The sequence below is a fragment of the Apium graveolens genome, chromosome 1 (assembly GCF_009905375.1).
Source record: "Apium graveolens cultivar Ventura chromosome 1, ASM990537v1, whole genome shotgun sequence".
NCBI lineage: Eukaryota > Viridiplantae > Streptophyta > Magnoliopsida > Apiales > Apiaceae > Apium > Apium graveolens.
The window spans coordinates 51,499,320-51,525,967 of record NC_133647.1 but is presented as its reverse complement, the minus strand read 5'-3'; the positions used below and the strand labels follow the sequence as shown (position 1 = coordinate 51,525,967).

The following is a 26,648-nucleotide window of genomic DNA, read 5'->3' as shown; positions in this document are numbered from 1 at the left end:
GCAGAAATATCATTAGACTCATCTTCCACAAATTCTGATGAGTCAAATACTGATAACAATGGGAACACTCATTCAGGGGGAGCATCAGGAAACAATAGTGGTACTATTCAAAGAAATAACAGAGAATTTATTGATCAAGGGGGAGGTTAGTCTTCTAGGAGTCAACTTCTATCTGCAAGAAAATGGTCTAAGTCACACACACCTGATTTAATCATTGGAAACCCTGACAGTGGTGTAATAACAAGAAAAGCCACTCAGAATGAATGTCTCTACCATTCTTTTATATCTCAAACTAAACCTAAGAAGGTTGAAGAAGCTCTGCAAGATGCTGAGTGAGTCACAGCAATACAAGAGGAACTCAATGAATTTGAAAGGAACAAAGTTTGGACTCTTGTGCCAAGACCAAAGAACAGGTCTGTAGTTGGCAGAAAATGGGTGTTAAGAAAATAAACTGACAGTGAGGGCATTATCATAAGGAATAAATCAAGACTGGTAGCAAAGGGATACTCACAACAAGAAGGTATTGATTATGATGAGACATTTGCTCTAGTTGCAAGGTTAGAGGCAATAAGAATCTTTCTTGCCTATGTTGCTCACAAGAAATTTAAGGTGTTCCAAATGGATGTGAATAGTGCATTGTTGAGTGGCATTTATATCATCTTATAACGCTCCGTAAAGCTTTGAATTGGTGTTTTGTACCTAAGTTGTTGGCGTTTTTAACGTGTTTTTGTAGTGTCTTGCATTTCATGCATTTAACAGGAATTCAGGTGGTCTAGCATTGTTTTGATGCTAATTTGCTGTTAGGATGGTGTCAAGAAGATTGCTCGTGAAAAGACCAACTCAAACCGACAAGAAAAGCAGAATTCAGGATTTTTTCCAGAGAGTCGGCGCACCCGCGTTGTAGTAGCGCGCGCTCGTGCCAGGAGTACAGAAGTGTAGCGCGCCCGCGCTGGTTAAGCCCGCGGTCGCGCTGGGTCGAATTTCAGAATCCTGATTCTCTTATGATTTTGATCCAATGGACTTCTAATATACATAGGCTACTATATATACATAACTTATGATCTTTTTTCATAACAAGACGTACCAGAGCTTGAGGAGAAGACATAGAAGACCATATAGCATAAATCAACAAAGGCGAAGAGGATCTAGTTTATTCTTGTGATTCTTTGTTCTAAGTTGTAATCTTGGATGGTAGTTTCTAATCTGTTGAACCTATACTCTTGTTTGACATACTTGGTTTATTTATTCAATATAAAGACTATGTTTATTATACCATACTTTTATTGGAACCCATGTTGATGATGAGTCCGATTATGGGCTAATCGTTATCGTGGGGTTCTAGTGGATTTATTTATGGATTTCAATAGTTATTCTTATTTTGATATCTTAGTGTATGGTGATTGTATGATAACCTAATATTGGTTATGCTTATTCGTCTTATGTGCATCTCGAACATATAAGATGGCGTGTTAATATCTAATGAAGCGACAGTGAATTTAGAGGTTTAGAACTTGCCATGCTAGCATAGGTTCATGTATAATTGTTATGCATGATTCGTAGGTAATTTTAACCATATTACTTGCCCTATATAATCAAGATAGATAACTTGCGCATTAAACCTTTGTGTTGTCAAATTCTATAGACATATAGGGTCTCAACATATTTGGTGTCTACTCAGCTTCTATCTCTTTTGTGGATGTATGGTAGTAAGTTATTCGTGCAACGAAGTTGGCGTTTAGCAGTTTCGTATTATCTTATTAGTGTCATCACCATTGCATGCTAAGGTTTAGAACAAGAAAGCTTTGAATGAAGTATTTAAAGAAGTTAAAATCCCATGTTTGTCTCATATAGTAAATCAAACCCTTTATTCTCTTTAGTGATTGCATGTTAATTAGTATCTTAGTTATAAACAAAACCAACTTGTTACTCATCTTAGCATTGAATAATAACCATATCATTGTTGCATAAGCGCATAAATCATAAAGTTAACCTAAACCAGTCTTTGTGGTAATGAACTTGAATTAATTCTATATTACTTGGCAACGCGTATACTTGCGTGAATTATTTTTGCGTGTTCTAGCCCGAACAAGTTTTTGGTGTCACTTCCGGGGACTCGGTGTTAATTTTTAGTTTATGTGTTTATCATCAGTGATCATTAAAGTTCATTGACTCGGACATTGTTACTTACTTGTTTCCTTGTCGTGTTTCATGTACTCTAGCGAGCGTGTATACATACGCGTTCGCGGTTTCGTAAGAGAACTCTGGATCAAGCCGAGGAAGAAGTTGTGGTTCATCGGCAAGTTTTTGAGGAAGAAGAGAAAGTTGAGGACGAAGAGAAACTCAAGAAAGAAGAGAAAGTTGAGGAACTAGCTCTAGTAGTGATGGGAGATCAAGTAATAAATCTGAAGGCATTGATGGACTATTCTCAGCCTAAGATCAATGATATTCGGTCAAGCATTATCAGGCCAGCCATCTCGGCTAACACCTTTGAGATCAAGTCAAGCACGATTCAGATGATACAGAATTCAATTCAGTTTGGGGGTTCTCCTATGGAAGATCCCAACATGCACATCAGGGATTTCATCGAGATCTGCGACACTTTCAAGTTTAATGGTATGACTGAAGATGCTATCAAGCTGAGACTTTTCCCATTCTTTCTCAGGGATAAGGCAAAGTGTTGGTTACATTCTCTACCAGCAGGATCTATTACTATATGGGAGGATCTTGCTCAAAAGTTTCTCATTAAATTCTTCCCTATGGCAAAGACGGCTGCAATCAGGAATGCTCTTACTCAGTTTGCACAGCAATCTGGAGAATCTTTGCATGAGGCTTGGGATCGCTACAGGGAGATGCCAAGGAAGTGCCCATACCATGGCATGCCTGACTGGATGATCATAAACTATTTCTATAATGGTTTAGGCGCACATTCTAGACCTATAGCTACTGCTATAGCTGCTCAACTTCAAGCTTTGACGATGAAAGTGGACTCTTTGGCTAATTATGGAGTTAATCGGATCACTAGTGTTTGTGAGCTTTGTGCGGGGCACATGAGACTGAGCAGTGCAAATCATCTCAGTTGGTGAGCAACTTTCAGAGGTCGTAACAGCAAGCTCCAGCCACTTATCATCCCATCAATCGCAATCATCTTAACTTCAGCTGGAGCAACAATCAAAATGCGGTGTAACAACCTTATCAGCCATACACAGCAAAACAGTATAACCCTCTTGGTTTTCAACAACCGCAATATGTACTAAGGCAACAACTTGAACTTCAGTAGTTACCTCAAGCTAATGAAAAATATGAATTGGAGGAGTTAAGGCTCATGTGCAAGAGTCAAGCTATTTCTATCAAGACCTTGGAAGCTTCATGCAACAGAAGTTGCCTCTGAAGCTTAAAGATCCTGGAAGCTTTACTATTCCGTGCACCATTAGAAAAGTGTCATTCGAAAAATGCTTATGTGACTTGGGAGATAGCATCAGCTTGATGCCTTTATCTATCTTTAAGAAGTTGGGTCTACCTGACCCAAAGCCTACATATGTGTCCTTGCAGTTGGACGATCGCTCTATTACATATCCACGAGGCATTGTGGAAGATGTACTGGTCAAGGTGGACAAACTCATCTTTCCTGCTGAATTTGTTATTCTTGATTTCGAGGAAGATAAGAATATTCCCATAATCTTGGGAAGACCTTTCTTGGCTACAGGCCGAATCTTGATAGATGTGTAGAAGGGTGAGCTCACTATGCGAGTTCAGGATCAGGATATTACCTTCAATGTTTTTAATGCCATGAAATTCCCTACTGATAAAGAGGAGTGCTTTACGGTTGAGTTGGTCGAATCTGTGGTTACTTCAGAATTGGATCATGTGCTTAAGTCAGATGCCTAAAAGAAAGCCTTATTGGGGGATTTCGATAGCGAATATGATGAAAGCGACCAGCAGTTACAATATTTGTATGCTTCTCCATGGAAGTGAAGATTGGAAATGCCATTTGAATCTCTTGGGTTGGAGGAGCTGAAAAGTTCTCCAAAACGCCTCAAGCCATCTATTGAGGAAGCTCCTACTCTTGAGCTTAAGCCTTTACCTGAACATTTGAGGTATGCGTTTTTAGGTGATGTATCTACTTTGCCTGTTATTATTGCATCTGAACTTTCAGGTAGCGACGAGGAGAAGATTTTGAGAATTCTTAGAGAGTTCAAGTCGGCAATTGGATGGACTATAGCAGATATCAAGAGAATCAGCCCTTCTTATTATATGCACAAAATTCTGCTAGAGGAAGGAAGCAAGCATACTGTTGAGCAACAGAGAAGGCTAAATCCGATCATGAAAGAGGTTATGAAGAAGTAAATCCTCAAGTGGCTAGATGCAGTGATTATCTATCCCATTTCTGACAGTTCTTGGGTGAGTCCAGTTCAGTGTGTGCCAAAGAAGGGAGGTATCACAGTGGTTGCGACTGAGAAGAATGAGCTCATTTGTAATAACCCCAAAAATTTTGAACTTTTTGTAACCTTTATGAATAGTGATTTTGCTGATTATGCTGAATAAGAAAACTTTTCATGCCACACCATGTAGGGGTTCTTCTATTGTTATTCTGAGATCTTATTAGTACTCTATATGGTATATAAGGGTATGTAAAGATCGTCAGAATCCAAATTCGAACACTTTGATTTTTCCCGAAAATCCACCAGATACCGAAAGAATTGAGTATAAGGTAACAGGATAAAAAGGATTTAAATTCAAGGATTATAAGAGAGGATCATAAAAGGAATATAATGTATTGAGAAAGGTTAAGGAAACCCAAGTAATAAGATCCCGGGTATGATCCCTCAAACGATAAACGAGAACGAAAGTTAAGCGAACCGTATAACAGATCAGCGGTCATTAGCCAAGTAATTAGGAGTTAATCAAAGAGGTTAGTGATGATGATGTCATCACACCAACAAGAAGAGGACAAGTGTGGGAAGATGACATAGGAGGATGACATAAGCATGACCAAAAAGGGAAGGAAGTGTTGGTTGATTATAAACCACACAAATTTTACCATAGTTAAAATGTTAATTAATCAAAACAAAAACAAAACAACCAAGCAAAACAAATCAAAAACACAAAACACAAAGTTGATTTCATCTTTCCATCTAGAAGCTCTCGACTTCATCTCTTTTTCAAAGAAGAAAAAATTCAAATTCAAGTTCCAAACTTTGTTAATTAGTGAGGTAATTATCCAAGGTTCCTTGTACATAGATATAGATATCCTATGAATCTAAGATTCAAATTCCTTCACAATCTCTTCATATAATTCATGGAAGAAGAGAGTGAATAGTGTTTTTCAAGAACTTGAAATTTTGATCTTGTGTTTTTGTTTAGATAAACCTTTAGTAAGGATTTTCCAAGGTTGTTTCAAGCTTATTAGTTACTCCTACTCTCAAGGAAGGTATAATCTCTTGACCTAGTATTATTATTTAATGTTAATAGCTTGTTATGAGTAGTATAGTTCATGAAAAGCATGGTTATTGAATATTTAGAGATTGGTTGGTTTTGTGATGTTTTTGGAGTTCTAAATCTTGATTATTAGTTAATGAACTTAAGTAAGCTCTTAGTTCATGATTGAGAAGTAGTATAAATTGGAAATCTTGAGATTTTGGGGCTGTTGTAGTAGTATATGGATGGAATTTGGTTGTAATAATGATTGTGGGTTGATTGTGGATTGATTTGGAGTAGTATAAAATTTGGTTAGTTAATGAACTTAAGTAAGCTCTTAGTTCATGGAAGAAGAGAGTGAATAGTGTTTTTCAAGAACTTGAAATTTTGATCTTGTGTTTTTGTTTGGATAAAGCTTTAGTAAGGATTTTCCAAGGTTGTTTCAAGCTCATTAGTTACTCCTACTCTCAAGGAAGGTATAATCTCTTGACCTAGTATTATTATTTAATGTTAAGAGCTTGTTATGAGTAGTATAGTTTATGAGAAGCATGGTTATTGAATATTTAGAGACTGGTTGGTTTTGTGATGTTTTTGGAGTTGTAAATCTTGATTATTAGTTAATGAACTTAAGTAAGCTCTTAGTTCATGACTGAGAAGTAGTATAAATTGGAAATCTTGAGATTTTGGGGCTGTTGTAGTAGTATATGGATGGATTTTAGTTGTAATAATGATTGTGGGTTGATTGTGGATTGATTTGGAGTAGTATAAAATTTGGTAATCGCGTAAACATAGCCGTCGTAATGCTTGATTTACCTTAGATTGCTTTTGTTCTTAATATCAGGACCCGTGAACTCACTGTTGGGTTTTGACCATTTCCATGATTAGATAGTTCATGTTACGAGCTTCGTTTTGATATGTGGTTCGCTTGAATCCGATGTACGATTTAGGAGAAACGACCGTTTTAAGTAACGGCATTTCACGAACGAACCATTACCCCTCGCCTTACTTTGAAAACTTGGTTAAGGACCTTAAATGACTAACTGGGGTATGAAACAATTATGTAAAGTGGATTAGGCTGTTGGTAGGGTACTCGCGAAAGAATCGACTTAAAATTCTTAATGGTTAATTTATTAAAAATGGCGGAGCCGAGGGTACTCGAGCAACATAAGTGAATCGTCAAGCGCAAAAGCGAGCGTTAGAGTCTAATTGGTTAAAGTCTAGATTCTTAAGCGACTTTGGTTTAATTCCAACTTATATGTTGTTTATAGGTTACCAGACTCGTCCCAGGCCTTTTACCACCCCCAGTCGCTCAGGCAAGTTTTCTACCCGTTATACTGTTGTTGTGATGTATATATGTATATGCATTATCTTGTGATAGATGCATGATGGTTAATTAGCAAATCTTGCGATATATTGGAGCATGCTGATGTGGGATATATGCATGTCTATTTCGTAATCTTGATATCTATCTGTTGATTCCAATGCTTATAGTTGCATAATACATATGCTAGAGATAAGCAGTAATTGCGTATACCCTTAGTATAGGGGACCCAAAGGTGAACATTTTCTAAAACCGGGAGTCGATGTTCCCGAGTATATTATATATATATATATATATATATAGATAGATAAAGTTTTCAAAACTATTAATCGAATAAGGTTTATTCGATAACTTTATTTTTATTAATGAATATTATTTTGAATATTCATTCGAGGACTTATGACTCTGTTTATTCTATTTAATGAATATTATTTTGAATATTCATCCGAGGACTTATGACTCCGTTTATTCTATTTAATGAATATTATTTTGAATATTAATTCAAGGACTTATGCCTCCACTTATTTATTAAATAATATTCTTTATTTTATTAAAAAATAATGTTTCGATAATCAAACTTATTTTCGATTATTCAAATAAAGATCGTACTTTTATAAAAGTATATCTTTAGTTAATTATTATTCATTTCAAGGATGAGTTTTTAAAACTTCTACTTCAATTATTTATATAGAGATTATCCTTATGGGAATATTATTTAAATAATAATATTCAGATATTTTCTAATATATCGGGACTGATTTATTTCATTAAATCAGCATTACTTTCTTAAAAATGTTTTCGAGTCTTCAAAATGATTTTAAAAGTTAGAGCGGATCCCAAAACTCATTTTTATATTTAAGATCTTCCTTTCAAAGGGGATTTAAATACTCGCTCAAAACCTGAGGGATCCGGCTCTGTGGTGTACTTTATATTCGCAACGAGGTTGCTGTTTTGATAAATGAATTGATTACTTACCCAATGTTCGGGAAGTAAGTCCATCTATTGAGTCGACATAAGCAACATGGGCTCAGTGGGCGTCCATGAAAGTGTAAGTGGCTCAGTGGGAGTCCATCAAATGCGTAAGTGGCTGAGTGGCAGTCCAGCATAAGGTCCTATTGCGGCCAGGGTGATGACCAGTGGGGAATTCGTCCATCTACTAGTAGAAAAGATTACTTATTGGTATCTTTGCCTGATCAGCAAGATATCAGGTTTATGCCAAGGTCTTCTCCTTTCCAAATTCATTGGATATTGCAACTCTGTTTATAATTTTCATAACAGAGGTTTTCAAGGAGTGTATGAAATGTATATACATATAGGTGTATATATATCGGGGCGTAATGAAGTATCTCGTAACTTCATTTCTTTCAAATGATATTTCAAAGATTGAATCTATTCAAGTCTTATCTTGTAGTCTCATCAGTGTGATGAACTTTTGAAACTAATTATAACTTGAACGGTGGTAGTTCAAGTAGTATTCGGAAAAGATATAAGTATATTGGAGTGTCTTGTAACTTCATCTTTTAAACGTATATCTAGTAAATGATTATCATATGCATGTCAAAGATTTTCAGAAAAACGTTGAGACAAGGTTAGATATATGAGATCACCTTGCAACGATATTTTTATACAGTTATAAACTGGAACTCTGTGTATATTATACATATCAGAGGATTTCAAAGATTGTGAAAAGTATATATGTATATATATACTGAATATTTTGCGACTTGGTCGCGTTAAGATAACAAACTTGGTTCTTTTCTTCTTGACCAAGACTTCCATGAGTACTATGGGAATGCTCATATATTGTTAATTATTATACATATTATTTTGGTGAGCTTGTTGCTCACCCTTGCTTTCTTCTTTGATCATACAACAACAGATAGAAAAGATGAACAGGACCAAGCTCCCAATTTGCAAGCGGTTAGGAAACGTTCCGCAGTTTTCTGGAGGCGTGGATGCCGCAGTAGCTGAGGTAGGAATTACCAATAGGCTAGGCTTTCAACTGTTGATGTACCAGACTATGTATATTTATGAATTGTAATAATGGCAAAGAATACGTAAATTATTCAGAAACCCTTTTTAAGGTGAAATGGTTTATAATTGTGGAATAAAATGACTTGTGTTATTTTGTTATTCATCTCTGAGACTATAACTTGTGGTGTGTGTGTGTGTGTATTGTGGGGTCACTGTACGCAGCAGTTGGTTGACTGTTAAGATTAAGTATGGATAAGTGAAATGGAACTCGTGATAACCCGGATCCCCGACCCCGGATTTGGGGGTGTTACAGAAATGGTATCAGAGCCAAGCGTTATAAACCTCAGAGATGATGCGACGATATAATAATAAACTCACAAAGATAATGAGAACTCTTGCCAAGTTCATAGTCGGACTACTTAAAGTAGCACTGATAGTTAAAACCCTTACGGGAACCCTTACAAAAATTATGATAGTAACACAGCGGGGCACCGAACCCTGAGGTTCAGGAGCATTAGCATGAGGATGTTTTATTACATATTGGAGATCAAACTGTGAATCCAATAGAGTACCCTAACGAGGGACCGGATGAGATTCATATTGAAAATGTTGCGGTTGAGGATGTTATCCCAGAAGGGATTGTTGCTGAAGAGGATCCCGTGGAGGATCCTGACGAGAATGAATAGAGTACCGCTGAGGAATTGATGACCGTAGTCAGGGCGACTACCGGAGCTAGAATGGCCGCGAGGGTGGTACTAGAGGATGAAGAGTTACCAAGGGCACAAAGGATAATGAGGGCAGAAGGAGTGGGGCCTTCCACGGAACCAATTATACTTGTATCAGACCCTCTTCCAGAGGTTCCTGTAGACATCCATGAGGTTCCACCGATTCCTGTTCCCTCCCCTGTACAGAGCCCAACACCTACTGAGGAAATGCCACCTTTATCTCCTGCACCATTGTCACCTGATACCATGCTTGGTTATCCATTTGGATCCCCTGGGTCTGCACCACCTGTACCCCATGGACTGCTATATGCTACCACTCAGGCTTCTCTTATCGCCGATTATCATATGACTTTGGGTGGCCTGTCTGAGGCCCGTAATGTTAGGAGTGATCTATTGGATCGACTTACTATACCAAGGATTGAGGGCGGGGTACTTCCGGCAGGATTAGCTTATAGCATGGACAGGATTGAGGCTACCACCCAAATTACAGCTAGAGGCCATCTTGAGGGTCAGGTTGATCCAGCTCTACTTGCGACTATCTTAGACCTCATCACCTCTGTGATGGAGAAGGTTAGGGATATCGTGCGTGCCCGCATTTCTTGATCCATGGTAGTGTGCAGAGCCAGAGCGATCAGACAAGGGTTTCATGCAGCACCACTTTTGGAGGATTAGCCTAAGTTATGAATGATTAAGTTTTTATTGACTAGATGATTATCTGTGGTAGTACTTTTGGGATAGAAGCGATTAGGCCAAATGATGTAATTCTCTTTCATGTGTTCAGTTGTCGTACCCTCGAACAAATGGTTATGTATATATTCGTTCCTTTCAGTTCAGATCAGTTTGTTCGTGGTAAGTTCATATTGTTAATTGCACTATTAGCACTTAAGAGTGTCATAGAGTTTATAAAACTTGAGAATTCATAATTTACGATCATGTAAGGATTGAATGAGGGAAAGAATTAAGCAAAGTAAGTAAGACAAATATAAAGAGATTCCCAAATTTTTTTTTCCAAGCATTATGCCCCCACGAAGAATAAGATTTGGGGCAAACCCTGAATGTGATAATCAGGGAGGTCGCAATTAAGATATAAGGGACCCGGAACATAATGAAGTGGAAAACAAGGATTTTAACGTATAAGATAACTCCAAATATGGGAGAAGGATGAAACATTTCATACTAAGGAACCAGAAAGTCGAGTAAGGAAAGGAAACCCGGGACGGTACTCCTATACGGCAATTTATGGACCTATCTAAAAAGAACTTAGACTATTATCCCCAACCACCACCCTGAGAAGATAGTGCGGTGGGAAATTCTTTCAGGACCTTTAAGTCGCTAAGCTCTCAGAATTCCAAGGAACACGCGAACCCAGTAGAGGCGAGAGCCTGGCTAAAGGAAATATAGGAATCATTTGAGATTCTAAATGATTGATGAAGCACAAAAGACTATTTTGTCACTTACCTTCCTAAGAGAGAGGCCACCCGCTGGTGGAAGGCTAAGGAAGATAGAGAGATAGTGTAAAAGCTTTAGAGCCAGAACAAAGGCGGACGAGTATGATAAATTATGAATCTAAGTTATAAAAGTTGTAAAGATTCGTTCTGAGGAGAAGAATCCCAGAACAACGGGATGTTTGAAGTCAATGATTAGTGGGTTCATGAAATGATTGTAAGAGAAAGGAAAATAAAGAGAAATTGAAGTGGAAAGAAATAAAAAGGCAATACAGTTTGAGGAATGATAAGGGAGTTGGGTATAAGGAAACCCTAAAGACTCGTAGCAATAGAAATAGAAAAGTATGTAGTCGTCAGGATGAGGGTGATTCACTATGAGTTAAAGTTGATGGTTGAAGGCATAGGAGATACATATATTTTATCCCCTGTAAGTTGGGAGGATTCGAGGAAACCTTGAGATAGTTCGAAGGATAAATAATGAGACGCGGATAGACTGAGGAGACAAGAAAGTAAGAAATTAGGAAAATTGGATGAAGGAAGTGACCTTCAAGAATGTGAAGTGTAAGACCGGTGGCATGATACCCAGAAAGGGAGACGCCAGGTATGAAAGACATCCCAACATTGAGATGACTGTTGAGATAAACAACAAAAGTAAATGAGGAATTATTAAGAAGAAGGTCACGTTGAACACGACCAATATCTTCCAGAACATCCCTGTTGTCATTACCAAATTAGGAAAGAAAAGCGGGTAAGCATTGTTATCTTTTGAAGGCCATATGGGTTGACCTCAGTTTGAATAAGGATGCTATTATGAAATTGGTATAGACTATCTGGGTGGGAATGATTGAATAAGATAATCTATCAAGGTTATATGACTTGATTTATCCATGGAAGGATACAAGTACCTTTTTAAAGGTGGAATTAAGGATATAACCTCGATAACTTGAGATGAACCATAGGGGAATGCATGAAGGTTGGCATTTCACCCTTAACAGGGACAGTATGAGTTTTGACAGTATGAATTGGAAAGGATTAAGGTAACAACAACCTTTAAGGATCAGTGAAGAAATTTCAGAAGTGTATAAACAATGGTTCTAGTATTAGTAAATGATATTTTGATATGCCCTGTATCTAGGGAATACAGGAGGAACGATTTAAGGATAACCTTAAAGGGTTTTATAAGGAGAAAGGTAATATTCGAAGTTCTCAAGAATAGAAATTTGATAAAGGAAAAATGGGGTAAATTATAATAATGCCATGTGGGCACGTGTCAAACCATAAGAAGTATAGATTGAACCAATGAAGGTCAGAATTGTTAAAGCAAGAAGGGCCCAGGATAAAAGACGTTCTAAGTACGATCGAGAGTCAGCCATGATAATATTTACATTTAAAGACTAAGGCAGTGACTTATGGAAAAATGGTGATTTTTTTTTATCATAAGGACTTAAGAAAAGCATTTTTACATAAGCAGTGATTTGAAATGAGGTAGAAAATTTAGTGAAGGTGGTTAAAATGACGTTGATTGTAAGGAAATATTACTATCAGGAAAGGCCAAAGAGGTGGCCGACACTTTAAGTGTAAGAAGACAATTATCGGCGCTCATGCCAGAGGAATACAGTGATAATGGTTAAAGCCGTGAAGATTGTATTATGGTTTGAAAGATTGACATTCCTTCTGATGATTGTGCAATACTCAACCGTGATAGTAGTTTGGTAAAGATTTAATTTATGAAATCGCCGTGAGCGAGCTATCTATCTTATAAGATCTATCTTGAGATAAGCCAGGACCATGTTACGAAAGGACTAAATGAACCTTTGAGCTTCATGTCTCCTAATAAAGACATATGGTTAATAATGGTATTAACCTGCTATCTTTGCTTTTATTGAAACTCTTTTGCAATTTTATCTGCTTCATATCATATTTACGCCAAGTTCAGGAGTGTTCTTCATGAATCATGGAATGGTGATTATGTTGCCTCCTTAGAAGAATTCGATACGACATGTATGGACTCCGTATGGTTTCCTATTAAGATTTCATAGAAAATGAATGACTACAGTAGGTCAGTGGTGGACCATAGTAATGCAACAATGATTCTGTGAGTAATGAGCCGATTACAGCCGTGAGAGTTGTATTGGAATGGATGTTGATATTGAGTACCCCTAATGGGGTCGTGTTGATATATAAGTTATCATTGATAGACTACCTAGTGGAGTATTTACATATTATATATTTATTCCCTCTTATGAATAGAGAGTCGTATTAGTATACGAGGAAGGTTGCAGTGCAAGCATAGAATTCTAGTAACAATGATGTCTAGAATGAAATCCCTTATTCGAGTTTCGATGTCAAGGGAGTTCCAAAAGTGAGTATTTATGAGCTCGAGCAAGAGCATGGATCCATGGAATGATGGACGGAATAGTAAATATTCTGGCACATGAAATGCGATGCTATAATACTTGATGTTGATATATATACACATATGTTTTGTTCTCCTATGACAAACCTCTATAGTTCAGAGGTAGATTCCAAGCCAGATATTTGTGACAGTATTTTTTCATATACAATTCTCTTCAATTCATTCTTTTCTCTCTTTTTTATTTTGTATAAACTGAGAAGAACAACCCTTCCAGAAGGGGAGGTATTGCCGAATGACTATCTATCTGTGTGATAGAAGCCTAGTAGGATACCACATGTTGTTTAATTGCTTGTCAAGTACTAAAGGCTGGCCACCTTCGGTACTAACTATGCAATAGAACAAGTGTTCATGATCATAGTGATCTCTCAATAAAATCTTTTACTTTTATACAATAGATCAAGCTTTTGAAGATAGAAGCAGCTAGAAAAGAGTAGTACCAGTGCGGTGGTATTCCGATTCTAACGCGTTCGTGATACTAAGGTTAACACGATTATTAAAAGGTTATAGAACGCTAACGAGCAAAAGTGTAATCAGTATAAAATTTGGTATGGAAGATAATAACGATTACGAACAAGAAAAGAAGGAGTATTGAAAAGCAAAAGCTATAGTGCTAGAAGCTATGATGAGAGTCTGTGTAATAGACTTGAAAGAATTTGGAATGATCATTTATCACGAATTGAATTTTCTTATGACAATAGATCGTATGCCAGTATCGAGATGTCGCCTTATGAGATCCTTGAGGGAACACAATGTCGATCTCCCTTATGTTAGGATGATGTTGCAGAGCGCAAGATGCTCGGACTAGCAGTGGTCCAAAGGACCAAGGATATAATAGATCTCATCAGAGGACGGCTGGTAGCAGCCCAAGACAGACAGAAGAAATATGCAGACATAGCCCGAAAAGACAAGGAGTATGAAGTAGGGGACTTAGTACTGCTAAAAGTATCCCCATGGAAGGGATTAATGAGGTTCGGAAAGAAAGGGAAACTAAGCCCAAGATACATTGGACCTTTTGAGATACTAAGACGGATTGGGAAGTTGGCTTACGAGCTAGCCTTACCCCCGAACCTACAACAAGTTCATAATGTGTTCCATGTGTCAATGCTAAGGAAGTATCATCGGGATGCCAGACACATAGTGGAGTACGAGCAGGTGGATATGCAACCAGAATTGACTTACGGGGAGAAACCAGTAAAGATTATGGATAAGAAGGAGCAGGTGCTTCGGAATAAAGTGATCAAGCTAGTCAGAGTGCTATGGCAGAATCATAATGTGGAAGAATCAACTTGGGAACTAGAGAGCGCAATGCTAGAAGAGTACCCCCAATTGTTTTCTATCTGATTCCAGGACGGAATCCTTTTAAGGAGGGGAGACTGTAATAACCCCAAAAATTTTGAACTTTTTGTAACCCTTATGAATAGTGATTTTGCTGATTATGCTGAATAAGAAAACTTTTCATGCCACACTATGTAGGGGTTCTTCAATTGTTATTCTGAGATCTTATTAGTACTTTATATGGTATATAAGGGTATGTAAAGATCGTCAAAATCCAAATTCGAACACTTTGATTTTTTCCGAAAATCCACCAGATACCGAAAGAATTGAGTATAAGGTAACAAGATAAAAAGGATTTAAATTCAAGGATTATAAGAGAGGATCATAAAAGGAATATAATGTATTGAGAAAGGTTAGGGAAACCCAAGTAATAAGATCCCGGGTATGATCCCTCAAATGATAAACGAGAACGAAAGTTAAGCGAACCGTATAACAGATCAGCGGTCATTAGCCAAGTAATTAGGAGTTAATCAAAGAGGTTAGTGATGATGATGTCATCACACCAACAAGAAGAGGACAAGTGTGGGAAGATAACATAGGAGGATGACATAAGCATGACCAAAAAGGGAAAAAAGTGTTGGTTGATTATAAACCACACAAATTTTACCATAGTTAAAAGGTTAATTAATCAAAACAAAAACAAAACAACCAAGCAAAACAAATCAAACACACAAAACACAAAGTTGATTTCATCTGTCCAACTAGAAGCTCTCGGCTTCATCTCTTTTTCAAAGAAGAAAAAATTCAAATTCAAGTTCCAAGCTTTGTTAATTAGTGAGGTAATTATCCAAGGTTCCTTGTACATAGATATAGATATCCTATGAATCTAAGCTTCAAATTCCTTCACAATCTCTTCCTATAATTAAAGGAAGAAGAGAGTGAATAGTGTTTTTCAAGAACTTGAAATTTTGATCTTGTGTTTTTGTTTAGATAAACCTTTAGTAAGGATTTTCCAAGGTTGTTTCAAGCTTATTAGTTACTCCTACTCTCAAGGAAGGTATAATCTCTTGACCTAGTATTATTATTTAATGTTAATAGCTTGTTATGAGTAGTATAGTTCATGAGAAACATGGTTATTGAATATTTAGAGATTGGTTGGTTTTGTGATGTTTTTGGAGTTGTAAATCTTGATTATTAGTTAATGAACTTAAGTAAGCTCTTAGTTCATGATTGAGAAGTAGTATAAATTGGAAATCTTGAGATGTTGAGGCTGTTGTAGTAGTGTATGGATGGATTTTGGTTGTAATAATGATTATGGGTTGATTGTGGATTGATTTGGAGTAGTATAAAATTTGGTAATCGCGTAAACATAGCCATCGTAATGCTCGATTTACCTTAGACTGCTTTTGTTCTTAACATTAGGACCCGTGAACTCACTGTTGGGTTTTTACCATTGCCATGATTAGATAGTTCATGTTACGAGCTTCGTTTTGATATGTGGTTCGCTTGAATCCGATGTACGATTTAGGAGAAACGACTGTTTTAACTAACGGCGTTTCGTGAATGAACCATTACCCCTCGCCTTACTTTGAAACCTTGGTTAAGGACCTTAAATGTCTAATTGGGGTATGAAAAAATTATTTAAAGTGGATTAGGCAGTTTTTAGGGTACTCACGAAAGAATCGCCTTAAAATTCTTAATGGTTAATTTATTAAAAATGGCGGAGCCGAGGGTACTCGAGTGACTTAAGTGAATCGTTAAGCGCAAAAGCGAGCGTTAGAGTCTAATTGGTTAAAGTCTAGATTCTTAAGCGACTTTGGTTTAATTCCAACTTATATATCGTTTATAGGTTATCAGACTCGTCCCAGGCCTTTTACCACCCCCAGTCGCTCAGTCAAGTTTTCTACCCGTTATACTGTTGTTGTGATGTATATATGTATATGCATTATCTTGTGATAGATGCATGATGGTTAATTAGCAAATCTTGCGATATATTGGAGCATGCTGATATGGGATATATGCATGTCTGTTTCGTAATCTTGATATCTATCTGTTGATTCCAATGCTTATAGTTGCATAATACATATGCTAGAGATAAGCAGTAATTGCGTATATCCTTAGTATAGGGGACCCAAAGGTGAACATTTTCTAAAACCGGGAGTCGATGTTCCCGAGTATATTATATATATTTATATATATATAGATAAAGTTTTTAAAACTATTAATCGAATAAGGTTTATCCGATAACTTTAATTTTATTAACGAATATTATTTTGAATATTCATTCGAGGACTTATGATTCTATTTATTCTATTTAATGAATATTATTTTGAATATTCATTCGAGGACTTATGACTCCGTTTAATATTCATTCGAGGACTTATGACTCCGTTTATTCTATTTAATGAATATTATTTTGAATATTCATTCGAGGACTTATGACTCCACTTATTTATTAAATAATATTCTTTATTTTATTAAAGAATAATGTTTCGATAATCAAACTTATTTTCGATTATTCAAATAAAGATCGTACTTTCGTATAAGTATATCTTTAGTTAATTATTATTCATTTCAAGGATGAGTTTTTAAAACTTCTACTTCAATTATTTATATAGAGATTATCCATATGGGAATATTATTTAAATAATAATATTCAAATATTTTCTAATATATCGGGACTGATTTATTTCATTAAATCAGCATTACTCCAAACATTCTTAAAAATGTTTTCGAGTCTTCAAAATGATTTTAAAAGTTAGAGCGGATCCCAAAACTCATTTTTATATTTAAGATCTTTCTTTCAAAGGCGATTTAAATACTCGCTCAAAACCTGAGGGATCCGGCTCTGTGGTGTACTTTATATTCGTAACGAGGTTGCTGTTTTGATAAATGAATTGATTACTTACCCAACGTTCGGGAAGTAAGTCCATCTATTGAGTCGGCATAAGAACCATGAGCTCAGTGGGCGTCCATGAAAGTGTAAGTTGCTCAGTGGGAGTCCATCAAATGCGTAAGTGGCTGAGTGGTAGTCCAGCATAAGGTCCTATTGCGGCCAGGGTGATGACCAGATGGAAATTCGTCCATCTACTAGTAGAAAAGATTACTTATTGGTATCTTTTCCTGATCAGCAAGATATCAGGTTTATGCCAAGGTTTTCTCTTTTCCAAATTCATTGGATATTGCAAGTCTGTTTATAATTTTCATAACAGAGGTTTTCAAGGAGTGTATGAAATGTATATACATATAGGTGTATATATATTGGGACTTAATGAAGTATCTCGTAACTTCATTTCTCTCAAATGATATTTCAAAGATTGAATCTATTCAAGTCTTATCTTGTAGTCTCATCAGTGTGATGAACTTTTAAAACTAATTATAACTTGAACGGTGGTAGTTCAAGTAGTATTCGGAAAAGATAAAAGTATATTGGAGTATCTTGTAACTTCATCTTTTAAACGTATATCTAGTAAATGATTATCTTATGCATGTCAAAGATATTCAGAAAAACGTTGAGACAAGGTTAGATATATGAGATCACCTTGCAACGATATTTTTATACAGTTATAAACTGGAACTCTGTGTATATTATACATATCAGAGGATTTCAAAGATTGTGGAAAGTATATATGTATATATATACTGAATATTTTGCGACTTGGTCGCGTTAAGATAACAAATTTAGTTCATTTCTTCTTGACCAAGACTTCCATGAGTACTATGGGAATGCTCTTATATTGTTAATTATTATACATATTATTTCGGTGAGCTTGTTGCTCACCCTTGCTTTCTTCTTTCATCATACAACAACAGATAGAAAAGATGAACAGGACCAAGCTCCCAATTTGCAAGCGGTTAGGAAACGTTCTGCAGTTTTCTGGAGGCGTTGATGCCGCAGTAGCTGAGGTAGGAATTACCAATAGGCTAGGCTTTCAACTGTTGATGTACCAGACTCTTTATATTTATGAATTGTAATAATGGCAAAGAATATTTAAATTATTCAGAAACCCTTTTTAAGGTGAAATGGTTTATAATTATGGAATAAAATGACTTGTGTTATTTTGGTATTCATCTCTGGGACTATAACTTGTGGTGTGTGTGTGTGTATTGTGGGGTCACAGTACGCAGCAGTTGGTTGACTGTTAAGATTAAGTATGGATAAGGGAAATGGAACTCGTGACAACCCGGATCCCCGACCCCGGATTTGAGGGTGTTACATCATTCCTATTCGAACAGTCACGGGGTGGAACGTTTGCATGGATTACAGAAAATTGAACAAGGCTACAAGGATATATCACTTTCCTCTTCCTTTTATTGATCAGATGCTTGATAGATTGGTTGGGCATGATTACTATTGTCTTCTGGATGGCTATTCGGGTTATAATCAGATTTATATCACTCCAGAAGATCAAGAGAATACTACATTCACATGTCCTTTTGGTACTTTTGTATTCAGGAGAGTTTCTTTTGGGCTATGTGGTGCACCAGCCATATTTCATAGATGCATGATGGTTATCTTCTATGATATGATTGTAAATAATGTAGAAGTGTTCATAGACGATTTCTCGGTCTTTGGAACTTCTTATGATGAATGCTTGCACAATCTTGGGTTAGTGCTGAAAAGGTGCGTTGAGATTAATCTGGTTCTCAATTGGGAGAAATGTCATTTTATGGTGCGCCAAGGCATCATTCTTGGTCACAAGGTCTCTAGTAAGGGTCTCAAGATGGACAAAGCCAAGGTAGGGATTATTTAAAATCTTCCTCCACCAATTTCTGTTAAGGGAATTCGCAGTTTTCTTGCTCATGCGGGTTTCTATAGGCGTTTCATCAAGTACTTCTCTAAGATTTCAAAGATGTTATACAATTTTCTAGAGAAGGATGTTACTTTCAAGTTTGATGATGAATGCCTTGCTGCTTTTGAGATCTTAAAGAAAAGTTTGATTACGGAACCTGCCATAACTACACCTGATTGGTCTTAACCATTTGAAATGATGTGCGATGCAAGTGACTATGCAGTTGGAGCAGTTCTTGGGCAAAGGAAGAACAACATATTTCATGTGGTCTAGTATGCTAGTAAGACACTCAATGGTGCTCAACTGAACTCCATCACTACTGAGAAAGAACTTTTGGCTATTGTCTATGGTTTTGAGAAATTTCGATCTTATTTACTGGGGACAAAGGTGACAGTTTTCACTGATCACGTTGCTATTCGCTATCTCGTCTCGAAGAAGGTCTCGAAGCCTGGACTAATTCGATGGGTTCTTTTACTTCATGAGTTTGAATTGGAGATCAAGGATAGAAAAGGGACTAAAAATCAAGTCGTCGATCATCTCTCTCGTTTAGAGGATCCAAGTGCAACTTCACAAGATAAGTCTTTGATTAACGAGTCTTTTCCCGATGAGCAATTATTTGGAGTGCAAGCAGAAGAGCCGTGGTTCTCCGATATTGTGAACTACCTTGTGAGTAACGTTATGCCTCCAGATTTGACTTATGCTCAAAGGAAGAAGTTTCTGCATGAAGTAAAGTGGTACATGTGGGATGGGTCATTTCTATTTCGGCAAGGAGCTGATTAAATCATCAGGAGATGTATTCCTTACAGCGAAACGGGGGGGATCTTGCGAGATTCCATTCAACGGCTTATGGAGAATACTATGGTGGAGAAAAGACAGCAGCTCGTATTCTTCAAGCAGGTTTCTTTTGGCCGACTTTGTTTAAAGATGCTCATCAGTTCCTTGTGAAATGTGATCAATGTCAATGTGTGGGTAATATGTCCAAGAGGGATGAAATGCCTCTTAATGTGCTTCTCGAGGTTGAAGTTTTTGATGTTTGGGGAATTAACTTCATGGGTCCATTTGTCTCATCTTGTTATAATCAGTATATCCTGTTGGCGGTTGATTTTGTCTCGAAATGGGTTGAAGTCGAGGCTTTGCCGATGAACGATGCGAAAGTAGTGCTAAATTTTCTTCACAAGCAGATATTTACAAGATTTGGAACCCCAAGAGTTATAATCAGTAATGAGGAATAGCATTTCTGCAATCGCAATTTCACTGCTATGATGCAAAGGTATAATGTGAATCAATGCATTGCTACAGCTTACCATCCTCAGACGATAGAGAAAGTTATGTGTCCATCAAGTAAAGATTGGTCTTTGAACCTTGATGAAGTTGTTTGGGCGTATCGAACAGCGTACAAGATCCCGCTAGGGATGTCACCGTATTAGTTGGTTTATGGTAAGGGGTGTCATTTATCGGTGGAGCTAGAGCATAAAGCGTATTGGGCTTTAAAGAAGTTGAATCTTGATTTGGATGTAGTTGGTAAGAAGAGGATGCTTCAATTGAATGAACTCGATGAGTTTCAACTTCAAGGGTATGAGAACAACAAAATGTATAAGGATAAAGTCAAGAGGTAGCACGATAGGGGTTTAGTGCTCAAATCATTTGTGTCGGGGCAATAAGTTCTTTTGTTTAACTCTCGTCTCCGTCTTTTTCCTGGAAAATTTAAGTCGAGGTGGTCAGGGTCGTTTATTATCAAAACTGTGTTTCCGCATGGAGCGGTGGAAATTTTTGAGAATGTCCGGGCTAAGCATTCAAGGTAAATGGTCAGAGATTAAAGCATTACTATGGTGACACGGAAAACCGTGAGGTGATTACTGCCGTTTTGTTGGCCATTTGATCTCACGATTCTACGTCAAGCTAACGACGTAAAGTAAGAGCTTCTTGGGAGGCAACCCAAGTTTTTCGTACAATAGTAGATAGAGGAAGAAGAAAGAAAGGAGAAAAATACAAAAAAAAATCAAAAAAATTGAAAAAAAAATAGTGCCAACTACAGTAGCACGGTGTGCCCGCGCTGAGAAGCGGGATGGCCACGCTGAAACAGCAGAAGCACGGCGCGCCCGCGCTGCCAGGCGGGGCGGCCGCGCTGGGTCACTGAAGTCGAAAAAAAGAGACAGAAATTAAAGAGAAAATCAGTGACTTTAATACAAAATTAATTTGTACCCGAATTTCCCTCCTCAACTTCCATATTTCCCTTTCCAAATAAATTTCAATCAACCCCATTACTCCCATTATTCCCATAATCAAATCCCACTTCTTTTCCATAACTAATTCTCTCCCAAATTCCTATATATACTCACACTTATACACAAACTTCTCCATCACTTCTTAAATTCTCAAACACAAATCTCTCTCAAACACTTATCTCTTATTCTCTCTTATTCAATCTCAATTGCACCCAAAAGACAAAGAACTCAAGTTAGTAGCAGCACCACCGATTATTCGAGTGCTGGGGGTGTGAGGCCTAGGTTTGCAACTCCTGAGGCGGAGGCTGAGTATACGAGACTGCTTTCGAAGCCCATAGCTAAGGAGCGAGGTTTTCTGCCATCGGGGAAAGATAGTATGTTGTTGGATATGATCTTGGAGATGGGTTGGGTCATTTTTTGTGAGACACCCGCTGCTGTGCCCATGAGTGTGGTTCGCGAGTTCTACGCGAATGCTAAGGCGGAGAATAATGGTTTTTCTATGGTGAGGGGGTTGACTGTCGAGTATAGTGCTGAGGCGATAAGGAGGGTGATTGATCAGCCCGAAAGGAGGCCCAATCTGGATAATTGGAAGGAGAAGACTTCAGAGGAGTTTAACTTGGATTTGATCGTTCCTACGTTGTGCATGCCCGAGACTCATTGGAAGTTCAAGAGGGGCACAAATGAGTATGCCACTTTCCATGCCTCTTATATGAACAGGTTTGTGTGTGCATGGAATTCTTTTATTTATGCGAATATCATGCCATTTTCTCATGTACATGATGTTACTGTGGAGCGTGCATGTTTGTTGTGGGGCATTCTTCAGGGAGACTATGTGGATCTTGGGATGGTTCCATTAGGGTATTTTAAGGTTCTTGTGTGGGAGTACTTGACAAGTGGATTTTATATCCACTTGGAAGGCTTCATTGCAATCTTAAATTGGTGTTTTGGACTCAAGTTATTGGTATTTTGATGTGTTTTTGTGTTATTGCATTTCAGGTATTAGTTAAATGAAGAAAGGAGCTTTTAAAGGAAATATGATGAAAAGTAATCATATTTGGAAGCCAAGTCCATTGTCAAGTTGTAGAGAATCTCGTTAGCTTCGCGCGGGCAGTTGAATCGCCTAATTTTGACGAGTAGAACTCAAGTTATGGGCAAAATAAGATTCATCAGAATTTTCCCGAAAGGCTGCGGGCGCCCGCCTGCTGGTGTCAGGCGACCGCGTGCTAGCAGGCGACCGCGTACTAGCAGGCGCCCGCCTGCTGATGTCAGGCGGCCGCATGCTGATGCGCGGCTGATTTCGCTGAAAAAGCCTTTTTGAGTGGAATTTGATGATTTTAAGGGTCCAGGTCCAATATGGGCTTATATATACTTAAAAAAAAGGGTTTTCATCATCCGGGAAGATTGGGAGATCAAGAAGAAGACCTAGAAGCACAAAACAACTCCCAAAAAGAAGATCTTATTTTCAACTTGTGATCTTTGAATTAGTTGTAACTTTGGATGCTCGTTTTCGTTCTTGTTGAACCTAGATCTCGTTTATTCATACTTTAATTATTATTCAGTTTATTAGGACCTTGTTTATACCATGCTTTCATTGGAACCCATGGTGATGATGAGTTCGATTAAGAACTAATCATTGTCATGGGATTCTAGCGGATTTACTTATGGATTTCAATAATTAATTTATTTCGATATCTTGGTGTGTGGTAATTGATTGATATCCTAGTATTGGTTGTGCTTATTCGTCTTATGTGCGTAGCTAACATATAAGATAACATGTTAATCTCTATTGAAGTGACAGTGAATATAGAGGTTTAGAACTTGTCATGCTAGCATAGGTTCATGTATTTATTATGCATGATTCGTAGGTAATTTTAACCATCTTACTTGCCCTATGTAATCATGATAGATAACTTGCACATTAAACCGTTATATTTTCAATTCTTATAAACATATAAGGACTAAGCATAATTGGTGTTTATTCAACTTCTATCTCTTTTGTGGATGTTTGGTAGTAGGGTATTCGTACAACGAAAGTTGGCGTTTACTATTTTCGTGTTATCTGATTAGTGTCATCACCATTACATGCTAAGGTTAAGAACAATAAGGCTATTGAATGAAGTATTTAATGAAGTTAGAATCCCATGTTTGTCATATATATTAATTCAACCATTCTTATTCTCTTAGTTATAATTGTTAGTTTAATTCTTAGTTATAAACAACCTCAACTTGTTATTTATCTTAGCATTGAGCGATAACCATACATTGTTGCATAGGTGCATAAATTGAACTTAACCTAAACTAGTCTCTGTGGAAATGAATCTGATTTATATCTTATACTACTTGTGAACGCGTATACTTGCGTGAATTTTAGCGCGTGTTCTCGCCTTAACAAGTTTTTGGCGCTGCTTCCGGGGACTCGGTGTTAATTTTTAGTTTATGTGCTTGTCATCAGTGGTCGTTAAAGTTCACTGACTCGGATTCTTTTACTTTCACGGTTTATTTGTTAATGTTTCAGGTACTCATTATAATGAGAGATCCAGCTGCACGAACGAAAGCCTTGATGGATTTTTCTCAACCCAAGATCAATGACATTCAATCTAGCATTGTCAGGAAAGCTATCACAACTAATACCTTTGAGATCAAGCCGGGCATAATTCAATGGGTGCAGAATTCAATCCAGTTTGGGGGTTTTTCAACGGAAGATCCCAATATGCACATTTGGGATTTCATTGAGATCTGCGACACCTTCAAGTTCAACGGTGTTTCTGAAGATGCTGTGAAGCTGAGACTATTCCCATTCTCTCTAAGGGACAAGGATAAGAGCTGGTTACACTCTCTACTAGCTGGTTCGATTACTACTTGGAAAGATCTTGCTCAAAAGTTTCTCACAAAATTCTTCCCTATAGAAAAGACAGCTGCAATCAGAAACGCTATTACTCAATTTGCGCAGCAATCAGAAGAATCTCTATGTGAAGCTTGGGATCGATACAAGGAGATGCTTTTGAAGTGTTCTCATCATGGAATTCCTGATTGGATGATCATCAACTATTTTTATAATGGTTTGGGAGCACAGTCCAGACCCATGCTCGATGCAGCATCAGGTGGAGCCTTATGGGCGAAGAGGTATGAGGAAGCTTATGATCTAATTGAACTGATGGCTGCTAATGAATATCAGTATCCAGCCCAGAGATTGCCACAGAGCAAGGTAGCAGGAGTTCTTGAGGTGGATACAGCTATGGCTATCACTGCTCAACTAAAGGAATTGTCTATGAAGATCGATTGTCTGGCTAACTTAGGTGTTAATCAGATAACCAGTGTTTGTGAGCTATGTGCAGGTTCACATGCGATGGAGCAATGCGCTATATCTAGTGAATCAGCTCAGTTTGTGAGCAACTTTCAGAGACCGCAATAACCAGTTCCAGACACTTATCATCCTGACAACTGGAATCATCCTAACTTCAGATGGAGCAACAATCAGAATGCGATGCAACAGCCATTCCAGCAGTTTAGAGCAAAACAATTCAACCCTCCTGGTTTTCAGCAACAATTTGCACCAAGACAACAACTCCAACTTCAACAACAAACTCATGATGCAGGTCTATCTTTGAATGAAAAATCTGAATTGGAGGAGTTGAGGCTTACGTGCTAAAACTAGGCTCTTATATGCCAAAGCCAGGTTGTTTCTATCCAGAATCTGGAGAACCAAATAAGGAAAATTGCTAATGCCTTATTGAATTGACCACCAGGAACGCAACCTAGTGATACAGAATAAATCCAGGCAAGAGGGAAGTTGAAGAACAGGTGAACGCCATCACCTTAAGGTCTAGAAAGGTCGCAAGCCCCCAAATTTAGCAAGACGAAGAGCCTGAAAAATCTCAAGTTTCAGAAAATGCAGTTGTGGCTGAAGAAGAAGTGCACAAGGAAGCAGAGGTGGAACCAAGGAAGACTACTGTGGAACACACTCCTCCTGAGGGTAATATAGGGGAGAAACAGATCTATCCTCCACCTCCTTTTCCTAAGAGGCTGTAGAAGAAAAAGCTGGATAAGCAGTTTGAGAAGTTTTTGGAGGTGTTCAAGAAACTTCATATCAACATACCTTTCGCTGAAGCTCTTGAACAAATTCCTAGCTATGCGAGGTTTATGAAAGGTATTCTCTCTCGAAAAGTGAAGCTCGATGACTTAGAGACCGTTGCTCTAACGGAGGAATGCAGTGTTGTTCTGTAACAGAAGTTGCCTCCAAAGCTTAAAGATCCTGAAAGCTTCACTATTCCTTGTACCATTGGAAACTTGTCATTCGACAAGTGTTTATGTGATTTAGGAGCTAGCATCAATCTGATGCCCTTATCTATCTTCAAGAAGCTTGGTCTGCCTGATCCGATAAAACAACTTTATGCAATAAAACTTACACTAGTCCGCAAACCCTGGACCCACCACCTTCCAAAAGCTTCTTCTTTACTTCCTCGAATTACGCAGCTAAACAGCGCACGCTAATCCTCACTGGAGGTTAAATTTAAAAAGAGGCAAGTATAAGTAGAAGAAATGCTCAGCAAGTTCATTATAGTAAATATCGGGTCATTTTGATATAAAACCGACATCTGTAATAATGCAGGACATTTAAAATCATAATTGCTGAATCATAAAATTATAGTTAAGGAACCCCAGAATTGATTCTTTAATTGTATTCAAAACCATTTTGATATTTTTGAGCGAAAGGCTTCAGCAATACTTTGAATCTTGACGAGAATAAAACTCGTAAAACAGGGTTTACGGAAATATCGTAAACAACAATAACAAGAAGCAATGATTATGGAATGAATCATAACTTTACTCAAAACCGAACTCTTGATATTAATACTTATTTTGTTGTCATATCAAATTAGATATCAATACGAACTTTGATGCTCACAACATTCCATACTGAAGTCAACATCAATCATCTTTACTAATACCACCTTTGATATTTAACAACAACGTAAGTATAAGCATAAATCCGAATCTGAATCAAAATTGCATTTCACCGTTAATCCAAAACAGAACAGTTGATAAATTATTTATTCTA

The 26,648-nt window shown here is 37.4% G+C and overlaps 2 non-coding genes across 2 annotated transcripts; both read right to left on the bottom strand.

Moving 5' to 3' along the window:
* Positions 1 to 2,771: 2,771 nt before the first annotated feature.
* LOC141682987 (small nucleolar RNA R71) lies at positions 2,772 to 2,878 on the bottom strand. The gene has a single exon (XR_012560037.1). It is a non-coding gene; the product is annotated as a small nucleolar RNA R71 (small nucleolar RNA).
* Positions 2,879 to 24,506: 21,628 nt separating this feature from the next.
* On the bottom strand, positions 24,507 to 24,613 carry LOC141682583 (small nucleolar RNA R71). The gene has a single exon (XR_012559844.1). It is a non-coding gene; the product is annotated as a small nucleolar RNA R71 (small nucleolar RNA).
* Positions 24,614 to 26,648: the final 2,035 nt, after the last annotated feature.